The 27,032-nt window shown below is 42.6% G+C and overlaps 1 protein-coding gene across 5 annotated transcripts in view; it reads right to left on the bottom strand.

Moving 5' to 3' along the window:
- Positions 1 to 27,032, bottom strand: part of KCNIP1 (potassium voltage-gated channel interacting protein 1) — a 420,579-nt gene that overhangs the window by 151,013 nt on the left and 242,534 nt on the right. The window contains exon 3 of one of the 5 annotated variants that reach the window (XM_072873235.1): positions 1,421 to 1,512. The exons of the other annotated variants lie outside the window; for them this stretch is intronic. The gene's annotated coding sequence lies outside the window, so the exon portion shown is untranslated. The remainder of the gene's footprint in view (positions 1 to 1,420; positions 1,513 to 27,032) is intronic. 5 annotated transcript variants of the gene reach the window in all.

Below are 27,032 nucleotides of genomic sequence, written 5' to 3'. Positions count from 1 at the left end.
GCAGCTACTACAAAACTATAGGTCATTCAGCGATAGAAATATAGCATATGTGAATCTAGTAACACATTTTGCTACCACCTCAAATCTCAGCTTCACTCCAGAAGTGAGGCACTCACTAGCATGGGAAAATACTCCCTTGTTATTTCATCCTCAAAATGGTAGTGGTGATACAGCTGTAAAGAACATATGGCCCCTTTTCTCAGTTGATAAAAACCATCCTAACATCAGTCAACAGAAGTGGAAAGGAAAGGAAAAAAGCCAACAATAAGAAGTTTCTTAGCATTCATACAAATTTTTGCTGGCTGATCTGAACAGTAATTGAAACGAGATAACCAAACGCATAAAATCTAGAGTGGTGCAGAACTAATTGATGAATTTGAGGACAGTGAGTAGCTTTTACAGTGTCCAGGTGAAATATGAAAAAATCTGTATTTGGAAAGCGAACAATTTTAAGCTTCACAAATGACTACAAGAGAACGTGCCTTGTGTACCATTTTCTGTATGTTGATCATCAATATCTGTCCTGCAATTAGCATTACAATAGCACTGATCTGAACAGATACCACAACATGGGCATACAAAAATATTGCAAAAAGATTTTTGTTACTGGTACATGAATAGGAATCAGAGATTAGGACAACAGAATCTTTCATAGCATGGACTTCTAAAGAAGCCACAGTTTGATTTATACAGACAACACTTCAAAAGAAAGCCAACACCAGAATTTGACAAGAAGTGAATTTAATTGCTCCTGGAGATGATGGGAGAAGAAAAGAGAGGAAGAAAAATTCAAAGGAAGTAATTTTCAACTCTGACACAATAAGCATGACACCATCTCAATGGATTCTGCTCATTCCAATGCAAGGAAGCTTGCAAGGTTAAGAAGTTTCTTACTGCTAGCAGGAGTTGTCACAGCGCAAGGGTTACGTAGGAAGCAAAGCATGCCAGTCCAATAGCAGTATCTGACTGACTAATAGCAAGATCCTATTGCCAGGTGATTAATAAAAGATAATCAGTTCTGAATGATCCACAAAGTAAGCATTTCAGCGTGTAACCTGTTAACTTGGCCCTATTCAAGAGGAGGCACTGAAATGTTTATATCTGGGAATCTATCATAACTAGAGAACCCACTTAAATAATCAGTGATGAAATATTATAAAAAAATGTATTACCCTTTAGAATATCAGTAATGTATTTCATATTATCTCCACCCAATCTTGGTTTGAGGGTGAACTGGAGAAACAGTAGCCTGCATAATAATTCTCAATAACATATATTTGTTCTGTGGCATTCACATCTGACATAAACAGAAAGATTGCACTGTGTCTGCACAGCCATATCAATCTGCAATTATGTTATCCATTCAATTTCCATTTTAATTTAAAGTATTAGAGCTCAAAAATAAAGACAACACTCTGACCTTGTTAACAGGCTGAGACAGCTTGAAGAAAGCTTACTTTGTTCACTTACATTCCCCAACTGGACAGTTTAAACAGACCAATCCAGACTTACCTGCAAGAAAAGAGAATACAAATTTTGGGTTACAGCTTCAAACTTAACAAAAATCTGTCACTGAGAAGTGAAAATAAATAATGGATCCCTGCAAAATTTCACAGTACTTAGAGTTAAAATAACTTTTTGCAGTATAATGAATTATTTATTTGACTGTACTTTTTTCCTAGCCCTTAAATAATTAAGATAGCCTTTTTCATCCTGATAATTTAATTACAAAAGGTTTCATTGCCAAAGGGCAAAACATAATATCTACTGACTTTCTTATTATTACAAAGTACTGTTTTGTCTGTTCATATAGTCTTGCCCCCCACCTCCAGCTTTTCTTCCCCTGCTGCTTCACAACCCAACAGAGTATTTCAGCATTGCTTAAAACAACATGACTGAGTGCAAGGATGAGCAGATTAGGAAAGATGTTTTTTCTACACTTTTAATTGAGCTTTTAAATAGAAGAAAGGTAATAAGCCACCAGCCACATGGTGAACTTCTGTTCCTACAATGGAAGCAAGTGCTTGGACCCCAAACTATTGAGTGGAGTCAGCTGATCTTTTATAGCAATGTCCTTACATCAGTCCCCCAGCACTTTTCTTTACAGAAGGAGATTTGAGTGAAAAATGTTTGAGAAACACTTTTTCCATTGCCAAAGCACAGTAAATTCATTAATGGTGGTTTGATAAGCATGATGAGAAGGGCCTCTCCCACAATGGGTGGCAGGCTGCCATTTCCAACTCAAAGTGCTCCATGTGGTATATCCCACCCTGGGTTTCATAGATTTCTAACACCGCTGACTGCCCAATGCATCGATATGACCTAAGCACCAAACTACAGTATGCTCCTTTAGGAATCCCAAGGATGATGATAACACAAACGGCTATCCCGCGTGCAAGGTCTCCACACCCCTTCACACTACAGCCCCAGTGCTGCACTAAGCATTCTCTAGCACAAGCAACACAGCAGCTGCTGTGCAGCTCCCACCAGCAGCACTGGGGTTGCATCCACCACTGCACGTCTCTGAAGACTGTAGTCTCTGTAGCTTTTCATAGTAAAACCTGAGTAAGGAGATGTTTTGCTGTCCCCAGTGTCAGTGTATTTTGACAGCTCTGTAGGAAACATCAGCCTATTTCTCAGAGTGGAAGATAGAAATTTTCCTACTATGTTTCTACCAGTACACAGGATCTGACTATCCAGCTGGCCCAGAGTGTGCCTCCCCATGACAGATGGGCATGCCTGGTGGTCTCCTTTCTCCTCCTCCTCCCCAGGGAGGCACGCCCTGCAGGGAGGCAGGGGAGAGTCCACAGTTTCTCAGGTCAGAATTGGTGGGGGAACACAGGTGCCTGACGTGGGGGTCTGTCTCAGTGAGGGCAGTGGGATCTGCCAGGAGCCACCACCAGGGGACAGCAATCCTGTCACTGAAACAAGAAGGCACAGGTCCAAGAAATGCTCCTCAGCTGAAAACTCAACATTTACGTAAAAAGATCCTGAAACAAAATGACTTCCAAGCTCAGCACTCTGCCCCTGAGATTTTATTACAGCCCCATGCACTTAGTATGTACTTAGTATGTACAGCCCCATGAACTTAGTATGTCAGAAAGCAACAGTGACGTTGCTTGCCAGGTACGTGTTACATGGCGCACTCCGAGGATGTTTTCACTCCTTGTTCCTCTGCTTTGGCTGATTGTGGAAAATAATTGCCATCATCTGCCATAAGGAAGGTGGTAAAAAGGAAGATCTACTTCTGCTACAGCTGCTTCCCTCAGGAATGAAAACATGATTTTCTGGGAACCCTACTAGCAGGAGTCTGGAAAAGAAGCATGGTGAACCCCAGGGACCTAAAGGGCAGCATCTTCCACTGCACAGGGAGGACTCCTCCATCATGTAGCTTTATTGCAAACAGCAAACTCCCATTTAGCTGTGAGAGGAGGAGCAAGAAAACCTCAAGGAGTCTTAAGTGGAATTTCTGTGTTGCGCTATAGCCATTAACGCATTTCAGAAGAGATGGTTTAAAGCTAAGTCAAAGAGTGGGAGCTTTAAAGTTCAGAATCTCAGCTACTACTTTTTGATGCTAGAATCATTGACACCCCAAACATGTGGACCTTCTCATTTTGCATATACCTGGGCTGCTGAAACTATTGAGCTAAAACACTTTCTATTTTTGCTTTAATAACTTTGCAGAGAGACCCTCCTAATACCATGCCTAGCCAGCTACGAAAAGCCAAGTGTTCAGCTAACATGAAATGACAATGAAATAATTTTTTATAAAAGATTTTAGAACAAAGAGTACTACACTTTGATCTGAGTGTATGGAAAGTAGAGCCAATCAGACCAATGTTGATATTTGGCTATACGCTATCCTTCTACTATGAAGACAGCAACCTAATGCAACTGTTTGTGGAAACGTTGGCATAAAATGATAAGCAATTTACTAATGAAGACAAGTCTGCAGAAGCCCATCATACCTGACATTACTTTGTCCATCCTCCATTGAAAATATTGTTTCATCTTATTCTCTTGTGCACTTCCAGGGTATTTTGCCTTCATTAAATTCCACAGAAATTATAAGATTCAGCATACCACTGACAGCATGACCACAAGTACCTGGACTGGCTGCTGACGCTATATAGGAGACAATCTGTTGGTGATTTTGCTTATAATATCAAAAATAAATATAATCTGCCATTTTCTGAAAGGGAGAATATAAAAATTATAACCTCAAGAGGAATTTAATGGCTTAACAAGCTTGTTCCCAAGTTCCTGCTGTGTATCTTCTCACCATTGGTTTCACAGCATGTGTGTGGGGCCATATTCTGGTTGGCAGTTGCTATGCAATTCGCATTTCTGTTATATTTCCATCTTACGTTAACACAGAAAGCAACATCTGTGCACGAATCCACAAAGCAAAGGGTTTCTTGGAAAGCGGGGCAAGGGCATAAGCATATGCAAATCACTCCAGCAAAGGAGCTCAGAGAGGATGCAGTGATTGAAAGGGCTTTTTGAGAAACAGGGAGAAGCAAACAGAAAAGGATGGTTTTATACCTCTCCACTAGAGACTCAAGAAATAAAAAAATGGAAAAAATAAGATGAAATAATATCAGGCTAAGCCTTCTGTCTCCATTTGGTGATAACTCATTGTTTCCCCCATTACAAGAGCTGTAATCTTTATCTAAACACAGGAGATATACATATATATATACACACAACAGACTAAAAAATAACTAAGTTCATTCACTGCTATATGGAAGCTGGTACTAGGAGGCTCTGCCAATGTTGCCTAGACAAATATTGAGTAATAACTACAGCATAGTAGGAGGATAGGAGATGGGATACTTTTTTGACCAGATGGACATGCAATTCTGAATTTTATGGAAAAGGACATCTGCATCTGCTGATATGGAAAATGAAATATATCTAGAGATAATTCAGAAAGCACTGGAAATGCTTCCCTAACATGATACAAAACTTCTTGCTATTTAGGATATGTAGCCTTAGTTAGAGATACAGAAGAACTTCAGATTAAAACACATGAATTTCTACATTATCAGCCAATAAAAATGTATTTGTACACTACCAGGAGCATCTGAAATAATCAGTCTCTCAGAAGCTGCCAAATCCAGGTTATTCAAATGCAAATACTACACACTACAACGCAGTAACTCCATGCTGTCGAGGTCTCAGCATCTGCAGTAGCACAATAGCAGCTGGAAGGGAAATTACTCCTTCACTAACCAGCACCAAGCTCCGTGGGTGTGAGGAAGCACTGCCTGTTGGTTGGGCTAGCAGAGACTCACCACATGCTTCTGATGTGACTTTGGGTAAGTCCAACTTGCTTAAACTTCCACCACCTCAGTGCTCCATCCACGATGAAGACAGCACTGCCCTGTCCCGAGAGGTATTCTGAGGCAGTCAGCTCAGTGATGAATGAAAGGTAAATGGAAATAAATTTATCTTACTCTTTTGCCCTCTCCAACCATCAATTCAGTTTAATTTATCTACTTTAAGATTTTAGCACTACGCTGCTGATTCAGGCACTACCGTCAAGCGGCTACTGGAAAAGGCCCATTGGAGCCGCAGGGTCTGACGTGGTCTCTCCGACAGGTTGCCTGCTGGCAGAGCTGTGCTGAGAGACGCGGACAGCACCACTGAACATACCAACCCACCAGGACTGTATTTAAAAAATGCTGGAGGACCCAACCTGAATAAGTAACTGGGAAGGAAAATCCAATATAAATCTAAAAAGGATCTTATCCCCACCTGGTGGCATTGATATAATTGTCAAGAAACACAAGCAAAGAGCCAGCAGTCAGCCTTAGCTTGGAAATACCATTTCCTCCAAATCGCACTTCAATCCTAATGTAATGGAAATACGCTATTCAGTATTTGTCAAACACTGACCATTAATGGCAGATACAGTTAAAACATCCTCAGATTCCTGGCGTCCAAACTTAATGAAGGACTTAGCAATCTTTTAAACAGAGAAGCGCCTTGCAGCTTTCACTGTTTAATCTGCACCTTTCCCACGCTGCCTTCCTCGTACCTCGTGGACTGGTACTGCTGGGCGACCGCGGGATACTGCTGCCCTCTGCTGTCACTACTCCAGACAGACGGAAACCTGCGCTCCGTACCCTGTCAGCCCAGGAATACAAGTAATGAATATTGCAGGAGGAAAGGGAAAAATGGTGATAACTATACAAATTTAGGTTTCTCTCTACGAGGAATTCTCCTCCTTTCCTGGTGAATAAATAACTCCAATTTGTGCTTTACTGACTTCGCACCTTAACACCCTAAATTTCAAAGGGGCTATGTAGGCAATCCTACAATAACCTTATGTCACTGTACAAATAAACTTTGATGTTTGTATGTGCAATCCTTGAAAAATCTTGTCTTCCTTCCTGCAGAAATTTGCATTTGTGGCCCAATCTTCAATACACACACAACAGCAAATATGTCTCAGTGGATGACAGCAAACAGAGAAAAATTTGCGATGGGTTTCTAGTGCACGCACTGGTCTGCACCTCCTGGAGCAGAGGCAGCCTGCTCACCCAGCCCAACACTGGGTGACATTAGCTGCCAGTGCCCCTCGCTGAGAGGATGCTCTGCCCCTGCGCCAGGCCAGGTAGCAGCGGGCTCAGCATAGCCAGCAACAGGTAGCAGTCAGAGAGCGGAATGTGGAAGCCAGAGCCAAGGAAGCAGCAGGTAGGAGCAGTCAGGGTCTCTCTCTTTTTGTTGTTGTTTTATTTTATTTACTTCCCTGATCCCCAGCCAATGCCACCCCATATAATGGCAGGAAATAGCTAAAAGGCAGAGAGCTCAGCCCCAGCGTAGCTCTGGGTGCCACCAAGCTGGAGCAGCCAAGACTGGCTGGCCTGCGGCCCAGGGAGATGCCAGCTCCAGCCAAGAGCATCCTTTAAGGCTTATTTCAAGGCTTGCCAGGCTCAAAGTCAAAGCATTTAAAACTGTCACTTGAACAAAGTCAATGCATGTTAAAACATGCAAATATAGTTATAAGCATTCTATCTTATTTGCATTCTTGAACTTCTGCCCTTAAAAGTAACTACTGGCAATGAGGTGCTGAGAGGTGATAAGAACATCACAGTGCCTGTCCCAGCCACAGGACACCTCCTGGACCATGTTTGTCCCTGGCGGTAGCAGGATTTAAGTCAGAGCCTCTTCTAGTGAGTACAGAAGGGTAATGGTCACAAAGAAGAAAGGACTAGGGTAAAAGATAAGAGGGGTATAATGGAGAGTGCAATGAAATGTAAGAAATGTTGGTTTGATGTGGATGTGTACTAGATCAGGCTGCAAGGAGATGAAAGAATAGCTCTTGAAAATGAGGATGTAGGAAGAAGATATGAAGTCCAGACTGAAGAGAGAGAGATATACCAAGAGGCCATTTGTGCCAGCAGCTGGCAGCATCCACAAGGTCCTGTTATGGCTTTTGCTCCTTGTCATCGTTTGTCTAGCACAGCACTGAAATAACATCCAAGTCAGGACTATTAAAAATATTAGTTGGTCCTAAGGAGTATCCTAAACAGCATTTTTCTCTCCTTCTGGGAGAGCAGAAGATTATGTGAGGTAAGGACAAGACAAGGTGCTTAAACAGAACAGTTACCTGCAGAGCAATCGTTGGGAGAGGAAATAGACCTTTTAACCTGAAGTCAAAGGATGGTGGTGCATTGCCTCCTGGCTAAAACCAGCTATAGCAGGCGTCTTGATCTTACCTTCTTACATAACATAAAGCATATACTTAGAGTCAGTAGGGACTCTCTGATAACTGCCAAAAATTATGGGCCCTGCACTGCTTAATATTGCCTCTTTGGAAAACTGCACCCTTAACACTCAAGCCTTCTTTCTGTTTTTACTCTCAGTTTAGGAAAGTAATTCAAAACCAAAGCACTTACTCAGATACATACTTCTCTCCCTGAGCAGTGGCGGCCTGTCTTTAAGTGACTAGTGCCCATGTAATGGGCTCATTCTGACAGTAGCACTTGGATATATATGCACTGCATTTCACAGTTTTTAGGAGGAAAGCAAGAAAAGCAAAAACTCCTCATTATTAGAAAGTCTGCTTTATAGATTGCTAAGACATCTTCCAGGTACAAAGAAAGCATTTGGAGAGGGACTCAGTTTTTTCACAGCATAATCCACTTTGTAGGTGCTTTCTTAACAGCTTCTCTTTATTTATGACTAAATTGACAATCCCATGAAAGAAATCATAGCCCTGAAGCTAAAGCAGCTTTCCATTCTCAGGGTTGTTTTATGAAAAAAATTTAATAATATAGACACCTTTCGGAGTAAATGACCAAACATTTGCCAGTGGCATACGCAGGCACTAGACCTCCAGACCACAGAAACAATAGATACTTAATCTGCAGCAAACACATTAAATACTTGGCCAGTGTTTTGTATTTCCACTTTCAATTTCTTTGCATTTCCCAACAAAACTTGTTATCCTGTGTGCTGGTTTTGGCTGGGATGGAGTTAATTTTCTTCACAGTAGCTAGTATGGGGCTATGTTTTGGATTTGTGCTGGAAACAGTGTTGATAATACAGGGATGTTTTAGTTGTTGCTGAGCAGTGCTCACACAGAGTCAAGGCCTTTTCTGCTTCCCACCCCACCCCACCAGTGAGTAGGCTGGGGGTGCACAAGAAGTTGGGAGGGGACACGGCTGGGACAGCTGACCCCAGCTGACCAAAGGGCTATTCCACACCATATGATGTCATGCTCAGCATATAAAGCTGGGGGAAGAAGAAGGAAGGGGAGATGTTCAGAGTGATGGCATTTGTCTTCCCCAGTAACCGTTATGCATGATGGAGCCCTGCTTTCCTGGAGATGGCTGAACAGCTGCCTGCCCATGGGAAGGAGTGAATTAATTCCTTGTTGTGCTTTGCTTGCATGTCTGGCTTTTGCTTTACCTGTTAAACTGTCTTTATCTCAACCCACAAGTTTTCTCACTTTTACCCTTCCAATTCTCTCCCCCATCCCGTCTGGGGGGAGTGAGCGAGCAGCTGTGTGGGGCTTAGTTGCTGGCTGGGCTTAAACCACAACATCCTGGGATCATTTCCTTGCACTATTATACCTCCTAAGGATATAAAACTGTTACCTTAGATATAGATACAAATGGTAATGTGATATTTTAGTACCCAGCACCTGTATATGCAAACCATGCTTGACCATTGTCACAAGGATTTAAGGCCTTGTGCCAGCTGCTCCAGCATATGAAAAAGGAAGCAGATCCCAGGTAGACAGTCCATCTCAGGGAGCTTTGTGTCCCACTAGAGACACAGGGATCTACAATCGATCTCTCACAGGTCCCTCATGAAGTTCTCTTTGATGGCAGTTACTGCACAGTCAATCCAGAGCCCCCAGGTACCCTCTTCTCATGTGTTGTAAGCTCAGAATAAGGCAGCAAGGATCACCCCCAGCAAATCCCAGCTTTTATGCAAGCACAGCAAAGCAGCTTCTTCCTTGCCTGACTCCTTTGGAATTAACTATTCACAACTTACAGGAAATGAGGCAAATTTTGTCATTTATGTCTGACCTCTAACATAGCCAATGAGCTAAACATCTTTAGCTTTGAGGGCACTCCGCAGAGCAGGAATGATGAAAAAATATCCTGGAGTCCAGAACTACCCAGTTTAAAGGGCATAGATGGTGTGACGAACACACAGTTCATCTTAGCATTACTGACAGCCTACTGCACCAAAGACAAATTGTCATAGTGCAAATACTTCAGGATGGGTTATATTCCACATGGTTACCCCATTTTAGAAAAGCATTCAGGAATATGGGTATTCCCATCTCTATTCAGATGGATCAAGGATATACTTAGCTTTCTAGCTGATGAGATCTAAGCACATGCCTAATTACTGATTTGAAAAAAGTCTGGAGATGCTGCCATGATGGATAACACAGAAAACCCTAAGTGAAAGCAAGATCTTCTGAAAAGTGAGTGGCTAAATTGAATGAGCTACACCCGTCGTAACTGCTAGGTCAGAACATTTTGCAGACTACCCATCCATAAATTAACATATTTCAAACAAAGCCATACAGCTCCTAGCTTTATGGTATTAAAGGCTGTCCTTAATATTGCTTTTATTCAACTAACCCAACACACAAACCAAGTCTTTTCATTAGCAGACAATAATTTACAACCAGTAGAGACATAAGTGATTGGAGACTGCAGTCCCTGGAAACATTATCTTTTCACCCTTTCCTTACTCCAGGGAAAATCCTCCTCCTTGGACTGAGCCAGTGGATAGGGGTGAAGGAGGAGGGACTATACCAAAAGAAATTCCCTACAAGCCTAGTGAAATCCATGTAATTGAACTGTGCCTGCAACACCATTTTTGTATCAACATCAAACATCACAGTACGAAACATTTCATAAAAGTGCAAAGATGCGTTTGGGGAGCTCCGGAGATGGAGTCGCTCAGGTTTTTGGCTGTACCAAAGAATAGACAGGGCAAGGCCAAAGCTATAACACTAGATTTTCTTTTACTCCAGTCCTTCTCTCACAATATATATGGCAACAGTTGCTTTTACAGAAGATTCAAACAATGGGACTTTCTGTTACAGGTTGAAAAACCAAGTTAAAGGTACATTTTGTCTAATCATTCTCAGACATTCTTTTTGCCAATATGCAACTAGAGAGACTCCAGTCACAGAGACAAGAAATAAAAACTAGTTACCTGATGATTTTCATGCTGTCTTTTCTTTAAATTTTTATAAGGCACATTAAAAAGAAAAAGAACAAAATAAACCCCCACAACTTTTTCCCCTTACCCAGATAACGAGTGCAGCCCAATCTACAGTGATGTTTGTGCTTCTGAGAGACTGGGAAATCCTCTTCTGAGTACATTGCTCCCTTGGTTTTGTATGATGGTTAAAAAAGGCTTAATAAGCAGCCTGAGATTTCTTGCCACCATTTTTTCATTTCCTGTGTTATCACAGGCAGTTGGCATAGCAGCTGATAATCTTAACAGACTGAGAGAAACATTTTTTAAAGAGACTTACAGGAACTAACCTATCTCCAGTGAATTCATTTCCACTTTGAGTTTTCTACAGTCTCAAAGGCCATCCCCATTTCACACTCTTGGGCGGCTCAGATGATGTAAAGTGTTCTGTCATAATAGCATCAAAGTGAGAAAAAGTATTAAATCTCCTCTCGGGTACATAGATGTTTAAAGTTCAGGAGTTTGCAGTAAATACAGAGTTTCTGGGGTTTTAATTTCCTTTTTTTTTAAGTTACTGTGCAGTAGCTAAATCATTCCCTGATTTTAAGTGGTTTGTACAGCCTCATTTCAGTAAGATTACTTTACAACACACTATAGATACAATTCAAGGGACCAAAGACCGAGGCCATGCCAGTGCTCCTCACTCGCAACCAGTGTAAGGCACCCAGCGTCCCTCTTGCCTGCGAATCCTGCAGCATCCTCACCCACACTGCCTTGCTGATGACACACGGACACTGCCCAGCAAAAGCACTGCTTTGCCTCAGGTGGAGTATAATTATGCCAGTGGGTGGGAGCTTAGCACAGACTTCTTGACCTAAAAGGCAACTGCAGTCCTGTGGATGGCTACATGCAATTAGTAAAAACAATTGGATATGAAGAAATGTGGAAAGTTTCTGCTTCGCAAAATTAAGTAATAGCTCAAGGACTAACCCTAGCAATTGCTGCAGGAAGGAAATGAGAAAAAAACTAGTTCCAGGCAGATACAGCCAATAGAGGCAGCTGGCTAACTGAATTAGCAAAACAGCTGGTCCTGAGCACTTTCATTTAAACTTCTGTGTACAAATTTGAAGCCAAAAGATTCTCTTCCTCTCTGCTCTATTGGGAAATACAGCTCACAAGAATGAAGCAAGGTTTTCAAAGTGACAAAGCACACAATAAAAGGGGAGTAATTTGGGTATCCCACCAGCATATTACAGCAGTCCACCCACAAAGCTGACTCTGCAGTGAAAGGACTCGCTATTCCCATTAGCCTGAAAACATGAAATTTGAGCTGTTCTCTGCCCTGCAGGGATGGGGGCCAGCATTCTTGTACATTTTCAAAAAAACCTTAACATTACCAACACTTCAAAAGTCACAGGGGAAAAAAAAAAGACAAATAAAAATACATTCGTGTTTACTAGCTTGGGTCAATCTGATCTGTTTCTGACTGGCATCAAATTTAATAGCTAATTCCAACTTAAAAATGAAAACAAATTAAAAAATGCTCCAATGCTCTGGCTTCCATTTTGAAATGATGTTGTAGGGCAAATTTGTCCGCATTTAATTTTTTATTTTAACTGTTTTTCCCAAAGTAGCAACTCCCCTACCCTAGCCCCTCAGTGAAATTTTGGTCAAAACAAAATCTTATTTATTGATGATTTGCTTTTGCTCGTAGAATTGGAATCTATCATTAGATATCTCCTGTCATAATAACAGCTCCACAAAGCTGACCTCTTAGTATTTGTCCAGTGATCCGTGCATGCAAGCTGACAGGCCACTAACAGCATTTTGTTATGCCTTGCCATACTTCAGGGAAAAGCCACACACCAGCTGTTTCAGAGATTGAGCTCCAATCTTACATTCTACAGCCCTGATTCTTCTGGCATCTGCACTCTGTAATACTGCGAGTTTATTCCTCACAAGGCAGGTATTGCATCTATTGCTGCTACTTTTTGGATGTTTTTTTGATCCTCAGTACAGCTCACTGAATACACAGGTCACAAGTTACTCTCATCATGAAAGCCTGCTGATTTCACATGAAGTTGAAAATTATTCACTAAGCCAGAGGATGGATGTTTTCCATGATGAAACAAAATCCCAATGTAGTAAAATGAGACCCCTTTCACTACTGCCCAACCTTCTAGTGTAATTCATGTGAACCAGAGCCCACTTTAACCACCTTTTTCACCTGAGAGCCCCTGGGAACAGTCTAGTGTCTAGAGGAATTGGATGCCCACCTGCTGCATGACCAAAGAGGGCTGTCCACCCAGTGTACACAGCCCACTAGCCCTCTCCTTGTCCATCTCTGAAAGACTCTCAATAAAGAGGAAAAATGGGACAAACCTACCACTAGAATAGGTCTTATGGCTCCTAACAGAGCTGATGGGACACTGCCACTCTAGTTCTTTGGGTCAGCATCGGAGTGTCTTGAAGTCCCACAAAGCTGTCCCTGCAAACTAGGGCAACAGGCCTGTCTACAGCAGGTGGTGAGAAGAGCAGAAACTGGTTTCCCTCCTTCTCCAGGGCCAGTGTGACAGCTGGCAGTAGATGCCCTGCTTCTCTCATTCCGTGTCCCACAGCACATCCAGCCATGTCACAAGGTCTTCTTACAGAAACACAGATTCCCAGAGCCTGATAGCTGTTCTTTGGGTGCTGATTACCACAAGCTATAGCTATAAAGTACCTCAGGCTCTCCTTGGATTTTACATCCAGGTATATCAATTTTTCCCTCCAGAGAAGGAGGCTATTACAGCAATCAGTAGCTTTCAGGCAAAAGTCCTACCTTTTGCAGGGGTCTCCGCAGATTCCCTCTATTGTAATGACATTAGGAAGTATCCCCATGAGTCCCTGCTTCCCAGTGATGTTAGAAGTGCTCATACTCTATCAGAGACAGAAACAGCCCATGCTGCAAGAAAGATCACTGCATGTGTTTAAGAAGAATGGATGAGCACTCTTTAGCTAAACTGGGGTCTCTGTGGCTTGCACAGGAGCAAGAAGTAAAGCTTTCTTATCTGAGCTACATTTACCCCAAGGACTGGGTAGGCTATATACAGATACCAGCATTTTCATCTCTGCGGAGCTGTTGCCTTTGTAGAAGAGGAGCTACCTGCTCAGATAATTCCTTTTCTTTCAGAGAAAAAAGGTTAGTAGTAGACTAATAGCATATTTTTCTTCATGTATAGGATGCATTACCTTAGTCTGCTGAACCGAATCATAGGCTGCTAAGTGCTCTTGGCATTCATATCTGTGGGTATAGCTCCATGTCTGAATTACAGTGTTTTGTACTGGCAAAGATGGCGGGGGAGGGACGACACTGGAATGGGGGCATTAGTCACAGTGGAAAAATAGCACTGTGAGACGTGATCATCTCTAGCACATTTTGAGGAACATGCATTGAACTACTGGTTGTTACTTTTCAGTGGGAGGTATTTCTACTTTTCTGCCTCCAAAGCAAGCTGTTTTATGCTATGCAGAGCCTTTCATATAAGTCCAACCAAATTTTAAATGCAAATACCTGAAATAGGATTTATGTAAAATAGAAGCATAGGGATTTGCAAGTTGAATACCTCTGAAACAAGAAGAGCTAAATATAGAGATCTGGAAACAGCATTTAAACTTAAAATCCTATTTCAGGTGCTAAGCATAGAATGATATCCCTCCATAGGGGTAAGACAGTCTGTGCAACACTGGTGATTTGATATCACTCATTAAGAAGAACTGTCACTTCATATTAAGAATGAGGTAGTCAAAACAACTCTTATTTTAAGTGCAGTCCTTCTAAACTATTCTGCAAGGTCTGTGGGCGTAGAGCTAGGCCTATGCTGATTCCAGATCAATATTTGCATGGCAATAAAAGAACCTGTGAGAACAGATGAAAAAATGAGACAACCCATTTTTCTAGGGTTAGAGATACACTTGGCTAAAGCAAATTACGGAGAATCATTCCCAGCGGCAGCCTAAGATGAAGCTAAATGCTGGTGATCCCTGCTTTGGGCAGACTAGTGCACAGAAGCATATGTAGAAATCCTCTCAAATCCAAGGCTGCCAGCCACACATTTCTGACACAGACGACCCTGACTGCAGAAGTGTCCCCTGACTTTCCAAAGGCCAGGGAGCGACCCTACCCCAGCACCAGAAGGTATCTCTTCCTCTCAGACTCTCACACTAAGAGCTCCTGAAACAGCCTTTCTGGTCAAGTGGGCACCCGTCCTGCTGCTTTCTGGATATTTGGAAGCAATGTGCCTCTGTCCTGGCCTCTGCATGAGCAGTCAAACGTGTCGGTTTTAAGCATCACTACAGCTGCAACAGAGCTCTCTTGTTACTTCAAAATCGCCCTTCACTCAAGTCAGTCATCTTAAAAATATAAGATATGTATTTAGACCACACACAATAAGCACAGTTAGAAAAAAAGTCACAAAGACACAGGTGCTAAAAAGGAAGGAAAAATAACACTTGAGCTACTTCACACAGCCTCATACTCAGAAACCTGCCTTTCTTTCTCATTCATCAGCCCCAGAACTGTAGGCACTTACCTCACCCCTGGGGTCTGGGCTTGCCCTGGTGTTGTGGCTTAAGCCCAGCCGGCAATTAAGCCCCACACGGCGGCTCACTCACTCCCCCCCGCTGGGATGGGGGAGAGAATCAGAAGAGTAAAAGTGAGAAAGCTCGCGGGTTGAGATAAAGACAGTTTAATAGGTAAAGCAAAAGCCGTGCACACGAGCAAAGCAAAGCAAGGAATTGATTCACTCCTTCCCATGGGCAGGCAGCTGTTCAGCCATCTCCAGGAAAGCAGGGCTCCATCATGCGTAACGGTTGCTTGGGAAGACAAACACCATAACTCCAAACATCCCCCCCTTTCTTTTTCTTCCCCAGCTTTACATGCTGAGCATGACATCATATGGTGTGGGATAGCCCTTTGGTCAGCTGGGGTCAGCTGTCCCAGCTGTGTCCCCTCCCAACTTCTTGTGCACCCCCAGCCTACTCACTGGTGGGGTGGGGTGGGAAGCAGAAAAGGCCTTGACTCTGTGTAAGCACTGCTCAGCAATAACAAAGACATCCCTGTATTATCAACACTGTTTCCAGCACAAATCCAAAACATAGCTCCATACTAGCTACTGTGAAGAAAATTAACTCTTATCCCAGCCAAAACCAGCACACCTGGCCAGCAGGCTGCGTGCCTTCCCCAGCAGGCTAGTTTCCATACTCCATCCCTTTTCAGGGTTTGCCTGAGTTGTCACTGAAACGTCACAAGGGTTCCTGAGCCTTCAGTACATTTTCAGAAAGTGGTTTCAACACTCCTCCCTCCACAAGGACTGTCCTCCCTTCTTCCAAAATAAGAATATCCCTTTGGCAGACAGGCTTCAAGTGCAGGAGTCCCCACCTCCTAGTACATTTCTATTACATCAAGAGATAGAATTTCTTTCTCATTCCGTGAGGCAACGGGTAAGTGTCTGCAGAAAACCTTTTCACACACTGAATTTATACTTTGTGTCAACATGTAAATTGAAGCCATATTTGGCATTTAATACATGCAGCTCATTGCTAGCTCTTGACTGAGATCAGACAATAGCAATCAACAGCTCTGGGAGGGAATGGATTTGAGATGACCCCCATCAGGTCCTTCACTACGATTTACATGTGAATGCAAACCAGACAGCCTCATCAGCAAACATTTTCCCAGTTCAAGCTATTCTGATGGTCTGTTTCAGGAAGTATTCTCTGACTTGCTTTAATCAGGCAGAGGTGATGCTCATTTGTGACTATATTTCAAGCAGACATTGATCTGCTGGGATGGATAAAACCTTCCTGTTAGAGTTGATGCAGAAGGGAAACACCTATCCAGCCACACGGGATGAATCCTACATGGTGTTTTCCAAAGTGTTGCACATAGTTACGGGTGAGTCTGTGATCCCCCTTTGTGAGCCGACTCATGGAGACCCAGGCTCGAATGGGAAGGGTTGCCAAATTAATTCTGTAAAGCTGTGGATGCTACTACAAGCTACACACATTATTGAGCTAAATTAATTTCTGCTGTACCTGACTTGCAGCTGAGGAATGTTGCTTACTGGGCTGGGAATAGCTTCTTTGTTGGATCTATAAAACATTGTTACTTAAACAGTCCAGAGAGCTCCTCTGACACAAGTTCTCTTTCCCCTGAAGGGTTTTATTTCTGACTGGAGTTATTGATCCCTTTGGCTTTAGACAGGAAATAATCACTGCATTAGCAACAACCAAAATGGTCATCAGTCCCTAGAGTCTGTTCCCTGACATGTCATTGATTTGAATTTTTTGAGCTGGGAATGTTGTTAAACTCTTTTCTGATAAAAAGCATAGTAATCTGCAGTGTATTTTACATTTGACTTCTTGATCTGAAATTTCAAAGTGTGTGTGTGCATTACTTTTCAAGCATGTCTCAAACAATTGTTGCTAAATTCTGCTACAAAGCAGTGCTACTTTATTTAATACGGAGGGAAAATCAATCTGTGCAAAATAGACATCTCCAGCTCCAACATGCTGGGTTCACTTTCTTAAACCTGCTGCAATAGAGAGGATCATAGCAGCTCATGGGCTGATGTTAGATTCCCATTAGTGTCCGCTCCTTTATGGAGACATCTGACTTCAGCAGGCAGCTCTACCAAAAGACCTTATAGTACCTGGTAAAATTTGGAGTTTCCCACACACTGCACTGCAACATTAAATTTCTGTATTTGCCATTTAAATACAAAATAATCACTCCTGTAATTGTACCATGGTGCATCTACAATCACATGTTAATCTAAGCCTGGCTTCACTGCCCAGTGATGCAATCACAACAGCCTGCTCCGAAGTAAACACATTATTTATTTTTATTCAGCCCAGATGTGGAATAGGAGCTAAGTTTAACTGGTGACACAAAGAGGCACTACCAAACCTTGTGCTCTGTTTCCAAGCCCTGGAATGCAGTAGCCTCTTCCCAGCATTATCCTCAATACAGTGCCAGAGCCAAGAAAAATGTGGATCTGTTTGTTAAAGGTACCTATAACTCACATCTACCAAATACCTCAATGCCTTATTAATATAAAGGGTCAAAGCTGTTGATGTCAGCACAACATAGCAGAGTGTCTGAGCGTGTCTATGGACGCCTCAGTGTGCCGCCAGGTTGCAGGATGCAGCTGGGTGCACTGGGGGTGGTGGTGCCTATATTACCTGTGTAGCAAATCCCTCCTGCTTGGATTTGATTCTGATGCTGTACGCAAAACCAGAACAAAACAAAAGCATTGTGCCAATCTGCCTGCAGCATTAAACCAGCTCTTAGGGTTCTCTGATCAGTGTCTCAAATCTAAACCAAGAAGATATTCAGTGATTTGATCTCTTTGTAGGAAATAACATTTAAATTGTTTTAACATGCCTTTGCAAAATGGTGATGTTATCTGTCCAAAGTGAATTTAACAGGCAGCTGAGGCATAAGGGAGAATCAAATTGTCTTTATTACTGGCAATCAAAGCTACATTGAGAACAGATTCCCAGACAGCTAATCAGGTGAAAGCAAGGGTTCTCATTTGAGGGAGATTTCTAGGATAGTACCAGGGGTGCAGAATGCGGCCATGTTCTCAGCTAGGAGGGGATGAATCTCACAGGTGTCCAGCTATAAAACTTCACAGACACACACACACCCTTTGGGAAATTACTGTCTTAATGGTGTGACTTGCTAGAATGCCTGTATACCTCTGAATATGGAAACTGCTGGTGCTTGTGGCACAAGTTCGCTATGGGAGCTACCTGCTGGATTTCAGGTAGTGCCTAGGAACCTGAAACAGTCCCGTCACAGTTTATCAGTATGTCAGTATTGAAAGCACAAAGGAGGGAAACACTTCTCACATGTGGAAAGCAGCAAGCTTTCCAGCAGAGTCCCCTGCCTGTTTTTTAAGACTGCATATATTTTCACCAATGTTACTGCAGAGTTTTGCTGTAACTTACCAGTACACAGCTCTGTGAATCCATGACATTTGCACTGAAAACATCCCACTTGAAAAATGTGTGATTGGGGTGCTAATGAAGTGCTCTCTTGAGCTGCAACCTCATTTATGGAGAACACGAATCCATTAAAAATGGCTTGGCTTTCACAAGAACCTACATGACCTCCATAGTAATATCAAATTTACAAAGCAATTTAAGAAAATGTTATTTGCAGGACATGACTGCCTCGGCAAGACACAGCAACATCAATACTAAACTACAGCAAGGGCTCAGAAGGTTTGTATTCAACCCAGGTTCAGCATATCTGGCTGAAGCTCTCTCTTCTAGTATTGATGACCAGTATTGGCTGAGTCAGTGTAGTTCAAAGACTAGCAATTAACTAAGATTTTTAAAGATCTGTCCTAGCAAGATTATTTACCAATTTACTGATGTTGTCAGAATCAGCAAACTGACTGCAATTTTCCAATCTCCATCTTGTATGTGGGAAGTAACGTGAACTTTTTGAATGTAGACTGGTCAAACTGAATTCCTGGCAAAAGAGTACTGAGCTGGTTACCATACAAGCCTCCAGATCTTCAGATGTTGATATGTGAATATTCTTCATGATTTATTTTAAAACAGAAGCTTTTCCTATGTGTGGTGTAATGAAACAACTTGAGCGTTAGCAGCAGGTGCCCTGTATTTAAAATACCATTGTGACGCCTCTACTGTGATGCGGCACAGACGTCTTGACATAAACCAAAAGGGAAATACCCATAAAAGCCATTTCACTTTCTTTTACAAAAAAGAAAGAATTTTTATGGGACATTTTGTAGATAGCAATAATTTCATGAAAAGAAGAAAAAACCTGGTTTAATCTAAATTTCACAAAACCTGTTTCCACTAGCCAGCTGTTTTGACCAAATCTGCTATCATCTTTTTTTTATTGCTATCCTCAGTTCATTTTAGCGTCTCAGTAAACAAATGTAAATTCAAGTCAGCAACTAAAAAAATGAAGTGTTTTCATAATATGCCACCTCCATTAATAGACAGAAAAGTGCTGTTCAAATCCAGGCTAAAATTTAGCTTTCCTCCAAGATCAAAAAATGTCCAGTATAGCTTCAGACATGCCTAACACTAGATAGCACTTTTCATACCTATCTTTCTCAATGTATGCATTATTTTAAGTCTACTTATAAGTGAACAGTTCATTTCCATAAGCACTTCATTTATAACCCTCATCAGCAGGCTTAACAAGCCAAAGTCAAGACCCCATTAAACCCCCATTTCATGTTCCTCAGGTTTACATAGTAAACCTCAGTAGCCACAATTTGTTTGCATCTCTTAATCAGCTGATAAAAATTCAAAAGTAATTTCCACTTGTGGTGCACTTTGGAGTTGTAAACATTTATGGAGATGTTAAGAACTGGCCATCGAGAACATTAACATGCAGATGTTTACCCTTTACGCCATTTCCCCGTTGTTGAGGCATCTCTGACACTTCCCTGGCAGAGCACAGGCAGAAGGAGCAGAGATGGTGAATGGCTTGTTCACAGCAGAATGAAAAACAAGTTCAAAACCAAACCACATTTTTGGCAAAGGAGCAAATTTGCTTTCTTTCATTGAAGAAGGTATGAGGGTCCTGGGAAGGGAGGGAGGAATGTGCTTGTCCCAGCCAGAGCAGCCCCTTCCCAGCCACTGACTCCTGCTGCAGTCAGGGGTGGCGGGAAGGAGGGATCACCACGGTCATGCCCCTGCGCTGGCCCCACTGCCCCCATGGCACTGGGGTCCCCCAGAACTCCTGTGGTCCCTGTCAGCCCACATTCCTGAGCCTCATGACCAGAGGGGCTGCAGCCCAGGCAAAAAGCCGTTAAAAGCCGGTTTGGAGGGAAATGCTATGCAGTGGCCACGGGAGAGCAGCAAGGCCCTGCATCAATCCATGCCACTGCCTAACCTCTATACCCGGCCTCGACAGCAGCCCCCGGGGAGGCAATTATCCTCTAAATTCACATATTTAACTTACTGCGTCTGAAGTGTAAATGATGTGCCATGGGGGTGCTGTGCTGCACAGCGATGGCAGGGGAGGGACACAGGGGTGCAACCCCCGAGGTGGCCAGCCCCCACCCCAGGGGCCACTGGTACCCCCAAGCTCTTGGACACACACGGCCAAAGCAGCTCAGGTTGTGGGAGCCTGGCAGGACCCCACGTCACACCACTACCAGCTTCAGTGAGAAGCTTAAAAACTACTTCACCCTCTCATGCAGCAGCCTAGCGTGGGGGTGACGGTGCAGACACTCAAGTCTACAAACACGAAGCCTTGGTGGCCAACTCTGCTGCAGCGGTTTTGGGCCTGTGCAACAAAATGAGGATTTGCCTATCCATCCTGCATCGTATCACTTGCTACAGCTCACCACAACCATCTTGCTTTTCTCTGGTTTTCTGCTAAAAGGAAGGAGAAACTCTGTCACTGCCTGAGAGCATCAAGCAACCTGCTTTGGGAGAAGCTGCTTAGAACAGATACTAGGAATTTTGGGCTATATTTTAGTGGTTTCTCAGATTTCAGCTCATCTGAGACATTGAGGGTCGCCCCACAAGACACATGTAAAATTAAACTGCAGCAAACAGGCCCTTCTGCACCGACCCAACATACCTGCATTATACAGCTACAGCAGTGGTATCTGCTAGTCCATTCTCACCAAGACAGACAGTGTTTCTAGAGAAAAGGAGCTCCTCCCTATGTGATGCTTCAGAGCAGAGGAGGGCAGCTCACAGAGGGATTTCATTTCTGAAGACTTTTTAAACTTCTTGTCTGAATCCAGTGATGAAGAGGGAAGGATATTCATTTTCCTTCAGGTCTTTTTTTCTGCCCAACTCAAAGTGATCAAAGATGAAAATCTCTGCATCTAATGAAGGAGGAACATGGAAATTAAGCCAGCTGTCCTATATTAGTGCTGTTGGCCTCAGGTTTCTTGGGCTCAATCATCTCTTTCCAAAATGAAGTAACATTGTGTTCCTCAGAAAATTTCCAAAGATTCCCTTTTAGCTTCGTATAGGGTGCAAAGCATTGAAACTTTGATAATCACTGTGCAAGAGAGATGGTTTTTGTCTTCAGCTAGCTTAATCCTCTCATTCTGAGCCCTTATTAGACAGAATAGAACATATAAAGGACTTTTAAAGCTTTGGGCAACTCTTCAAAATTACTTAATCAGTTTAACTTCTGGAAAGTCTATGCAATACATCAGCAGGCACTGGGAGCTCGAAGGTATCTGGTGATCCCCGTGAATAAAAGTCACCCAGAAGCATAAGAGTTTAAAACTTGTTTAAACAAGATTTTTTAAAATCTTGCTACTTGGTTAAGCACTGCACAACTTGCAGCAAGGGCCTTTGTGAAGACTGAGCAGGATATAAATGTTTATTCCAAGCACAGAGGAACGGTCACTATCAAAAATACTGCCTTCACATGCAATTAAATGACCTTTTGGCTCTTGTGTTACCTCACAAATTGCATAGCAACCACAAGGATGACTCATGGTTTATAATATTATATACAACATTCTCTAAATTATTTAAATGTCAAAATGAGTCTGCACTGAGCATTCTTAGCATTACCCTCAGCCAAGTGGTTCTTATACACAGTAGTTTGATGAGGAGATCGTACAGCTAGAAAGCAACCCCATAACCCAACAGATGTGTTCTCAAACTGTGTTTTTTAAAATTAAAGAACCTGACAGTAAGTCGCTTCCTCTCTGCAGGCTCTTTAGACCTTCCTATGCAATTAAACAGATAGTTATATCCTGCTACAAAAAAATACAGATTGGTATAAAAAATTCTGTTGAAAGGCTACTGCCCCTGATTAAACTCTACAGGGCTTTTAAAGGTTAAGACCTAACCTCAGCTCCTCTCAGCTCACCAGCTTCAACAAGAAGTTTGCGGCAACATTAATCAGCATGAAATAACGAGGCTGTGAGAGGCAGCATGTGATTTCTTTATTTCATCTTAATTATAATTTAAAATTTTAATGTCAGGAATTTGACAAGTGTTCGAGCAAGAAGAATTATTGCCTCAACAGCTGTTAAAGTCAGGCAGAGAAATGTGCTTAATCCCAAAGAAAAGCAAGGAATTTGTCCTGTAACAGCGATGCAATTCAAATTGTTCTGCCGGATGCTGTTGACAGCAAATGGGCTGTTTCGGAAGCCCAATGCTCCTTCCAAGATGTGTGTCTCTGGTCTCCAGCCAGAAGTAGGCCCTAAAACAGGGCCAATTTTAGCAAATGCCAAGCTTTTGAGAAAGGAGCATCTGACCCCACCGAAAGGGAATATGCTCCTATAACACAAGCAGATATAATTAGGTTGCGTTGCGTGGACATGCTCCTGCCGCAGGTCATGACATTGGTCTTGCTGGTAAGGAAGAGGCAGGGAATGCACTCCCAGACCTGGCACTGGGATTTTCTCTCTGATCCCGGGTCTCTCTCAGCTGGAGAGCGAGGCCAAACAGAGGTCTCATCCCTAAAGCGTTAGACTACAGGTGTTTCACCCCCAGCGGGAGAGCATGCCAGCACATGGCCCAACCTGGGCAGTGAGGACACCACAGCCTCATGGTTTGGGTTATTCCCAAGACTTGGGCTCTCATCCCTGTGACTGCATGAGACCATTACACGTGTGTGGAGCTGTGTTCCCTAAAACACGTGATACTCTGACAGCACGGCCTAAGGCGAGTACTGCTCTTTGGACACTTGGGTGGACTGAGAGCCAGTGTCACACTGACTTCTTTTCTCACTTGCAGCACATCACGCTCCCTAAGCAATGTATAATGTCTTACAAAACCTCTTCTTTTGACCGGAAAGATTCCAGGCCAGAGTTATAGCAAGCCCACATCCAGTTGCTTGACAGCCTTCACAACAATAAATAAATTCCTAAAATACAGGGGTCAGATTATATAGGACATCTTAGGCTGTTGGGAGGAAGGACCAGGCAGTATTGATCCAAGAGATTTAAAAGAATTAGTAGAAATTAAAATGAAGACTAGAATGGGTCACTACCTAGGTAAATGGCTTACTTGAGAAGACCATCACAGCTTTCGAAAAGGGAAAACATGCCTTACAAGTTAACATTATTTAGAGACATGACAGAGGCTATCAACAGAGGAGAAGCACCCCCCCCCAGACAATCTGTAAAGTACTAAAAGAAAACAGTAATATGATGGCAAGTCTTTTTACACAGCAGAAGAGATTTCAATTCCTTTGGCAGCAGATCTGTTTTCCATATAATAGCACCCTTTTGAAATGAATTTTTATAGGCAGGGTGACTAATAATATAGGCTGGAGTAGAGCAGTATTATTCCCTGGTAGCACTAAATGAGCAGCTGCCACAGTATATAGGCATTACTGCGTGTACTTAACCAGGGCTAATAAATGGGATTTTTAAGAACAAACCTTCTCATTGTGAGTTCATTCAAGAATGGATATGAGCAGGAAAACACTCTGTTAACTCAATTAGTTGTAACTGTGTATAGAATTGCACTGCATTTATATCACTAACACAAGAACAGCCTTTGCTTTGATGGAAACAGGGTTTATATCACAACAGCTGGTATGATGCCAGGCAGGGAGAACTAAAGCTAGTGGATGCAGCAGGATACCTGTCTGGTAGAAGCTAGGAGCAGAACTTCAAATTGTTTCCATAGGACCAGCAGAACCACCAATAAGCTCACTCGCCATCTCAGCAATAATCTAAAACATGTTTTTGGCAGTGCCACCAACATCGCCATGAGGCTGCATTAGTAAGGTTTCAAACCATTTGACATACATCATGTACTTCCTTAATTCTTGCTTATGCTTATGTTAAAGAGCTAATCTAAGCAATTTGCATTGAAGTCTATTAAGAAATGGCAGATTCATAATGAAAAATCACTATCCCTCTTTTAAAACTGCCACAACACAGGCTGTCATTTCATAAGGCAAACCAAAGTTCAGGGCTGCAAAGATCTGGCACTCAAGGGAGAGGACAAGCCCAGATTATTCTAACACAGTCAGTTATCCCCAAGCTGGTATCAGTTCTGCCTTCAGCATCACCAACTGATGAGCAACAGCAGGAATGTGGACCTCTCTGTCAGGTTAGACCTTCAGCACAAGATATGTGCACCTGCTTCAGGCTGTAAGTGGATATGTGAATTATTGACATGAGGTTGAAAAGACAGAATTAGACTGGAGTGAATGTTATAATGAGCAATTTGAGTGTCTCATTGAATCAACGAATAGTTGAGGTTGGAAGGGACCTCTGGAGCCAAAGTACTTAATAGAGGACTAACTGGCATAGGTGTATTTGTTTTCCATGCAGTTCAATCCCCCCTAACAGTTTAGCTTCAACGTGTAGAGAACTGATGGGTTTCTTTTCCAAGGGCAAACATTTCTCCTGTGAATTTCACGCTCAAACTCAGAATCGAAACTCAGCCCAGACTACAAAGCCTATGTGCTCACACTCTGTTTCAGCCAGCCCAAATTTGGCTGTAGCCTCCCTGCCCGTGTCTTTAACAGCCTGAAGCCAGCTGGCAGCAAATCCTGAGCACAGGAACTGATGAGAGCCTAATTACACCACTCACCCTGCTGCTGCTGCTGCAGGGGCCTCACCCTAACAGCACTGGTTTACAGGAACGTGCTGCGCATACAGCTCTAGCTCAGGAACAGCCCCAGACCTGCTATGGATAAACCATAGAGAAACATCTGTGAAAAGTTTGCAAAGGAACAGATCACATCTGTAAATGTGACTGCACAGTTCTGGGCCTACGAAGATCTATTTTTAAAGGCTTTTCTCAGTACCTTGCTTCTGAACAACATTATCTTGTGACCACAAAAGATTTTGCCATTCTGACCCTGTGTACTTTAAACAATTATTCTTCCAGGTGAGAATCTTCCATTACCCCTTAATTGAGACAACTGAAACTTAAATATACAGCTGGATATTTGCACAGCTGCATATAGGAAATTTGACTAACAATAAAAGAGATGGTGTACAGGGTCCGATGTTTAAAACCACAGCAGAGAAAATGTTGTGCACTGGTACAACAGCAGGTCCAACACTAGATTAAGGAGCTCAACATGTTATACTGAGCCCTCACCATTTGAGAATGCCTTTTGAATGAAATAGGACAACACAACGGAATAACCGTCTGCTGTTTTGTGCCTCCTTCTCATTGTTTTATGTTCAATAAATAGATGCAGCCTCCTACCGTACAACTCGGGGGGAATTTCAAAAAGTTTAGCAAATTGCCCTGCAGATTTCATTGAACTGACACAGAAAATAGTTCAGATATTCTGCCAACACCACTGGAAAATATTTCTTAAGCATAAAGCACTTAAACTGTTCTATTTTCTATGCAATACTGATTGACGTTACTGTTTTGACAGGACCAAACTGGCTTGCTTCTGCCCACTTCCCCAGGTGAGTGCAAAGGCCCTGCTCACCTGGAAGGGGAGAGCTTTGCCCAGGTACCTCAGGGCACATGGTGAATCCCGCACAGCCAGCATTGCTGTGACATCCATGCTTTCAGATTTGGAGAGGTTTGGGAAGAGTAGTGAAGGATTACTTCTTATTAACCGAGGATCTAAATCTAGTGTAGAACAACTGCCATTTTGCAACAGAAGTGGTTTAAATGAACCCTCAGCATTAATTCCAGCAGGTTAAACTCATACACTCTTACTTCTCAAGGTGTCCACTGAATCTATTAGATACCCCCATTTACTTGCCCTTGGCCCTCTGGATTTCGACCTTGCCCACCCTGAATTGTACCAAACACCGTTCTAGCTCCGTAATAGCTCTAAACACAAGGCAGCAATAAAAAGAAAATCTCAAATACATAAAACTGTGATAAAGGTGTAGCTGGAAATCTTTCTTGAAATGCTTTCAACAGAAGTCGTTTGTACAAACCTAGTGAAATCATATGATGCTTTAATGTATTTTCAAATAATTTAAGCGGAATTTCCATCATATTGATACTATGCAACAAGCATAGTAAATATCTAAAAGATTTTAATACTTATTTTCCTAGTTAAGTCCACTCTCCATGTGCCCAGTAGCATATAACAAGCAGTATTTTAATTATCTAATCCCCAGAGAGATGTATTTCATCTTTCTTTCTTTCTTTTTTTTTACTAAGGCTGTACTTCAAAGTGAGCCATATTCCCTTGTTACCTAAAAACCTGGCTGTAATTCTTGGGAGCAGGGAGTGATTCATATTTGAACAGCCTTCTCTCATGTTTTATCTAAGAGCAGTACAGCAGCTCAGCCGCTGGGGCCCAGGATCCATGCCAGGATGTGAGACAGCAGCATGGAGGAGCTACGGCCACGGTTTGGACACCGGCCACCTCTCAGGTTTGGGAG

This window comes from Ciconia boyciana, chromosome 9 (genome assembly GCF_034638445.1).
Source record: "Ciconia boyciana chromosome 9, ASM3463844v1, whole genome shotgun sequence".
NCBI classification, from domain to species: Eukaryota; Metazoa; Chordata; class Aves; order Ciconiiformes; family Ciconiidae; genus Ciconia; species Ciconia boyciana.
This window is presented reverse-complemented; position numbering and strand designations above follow the sequence as displayed.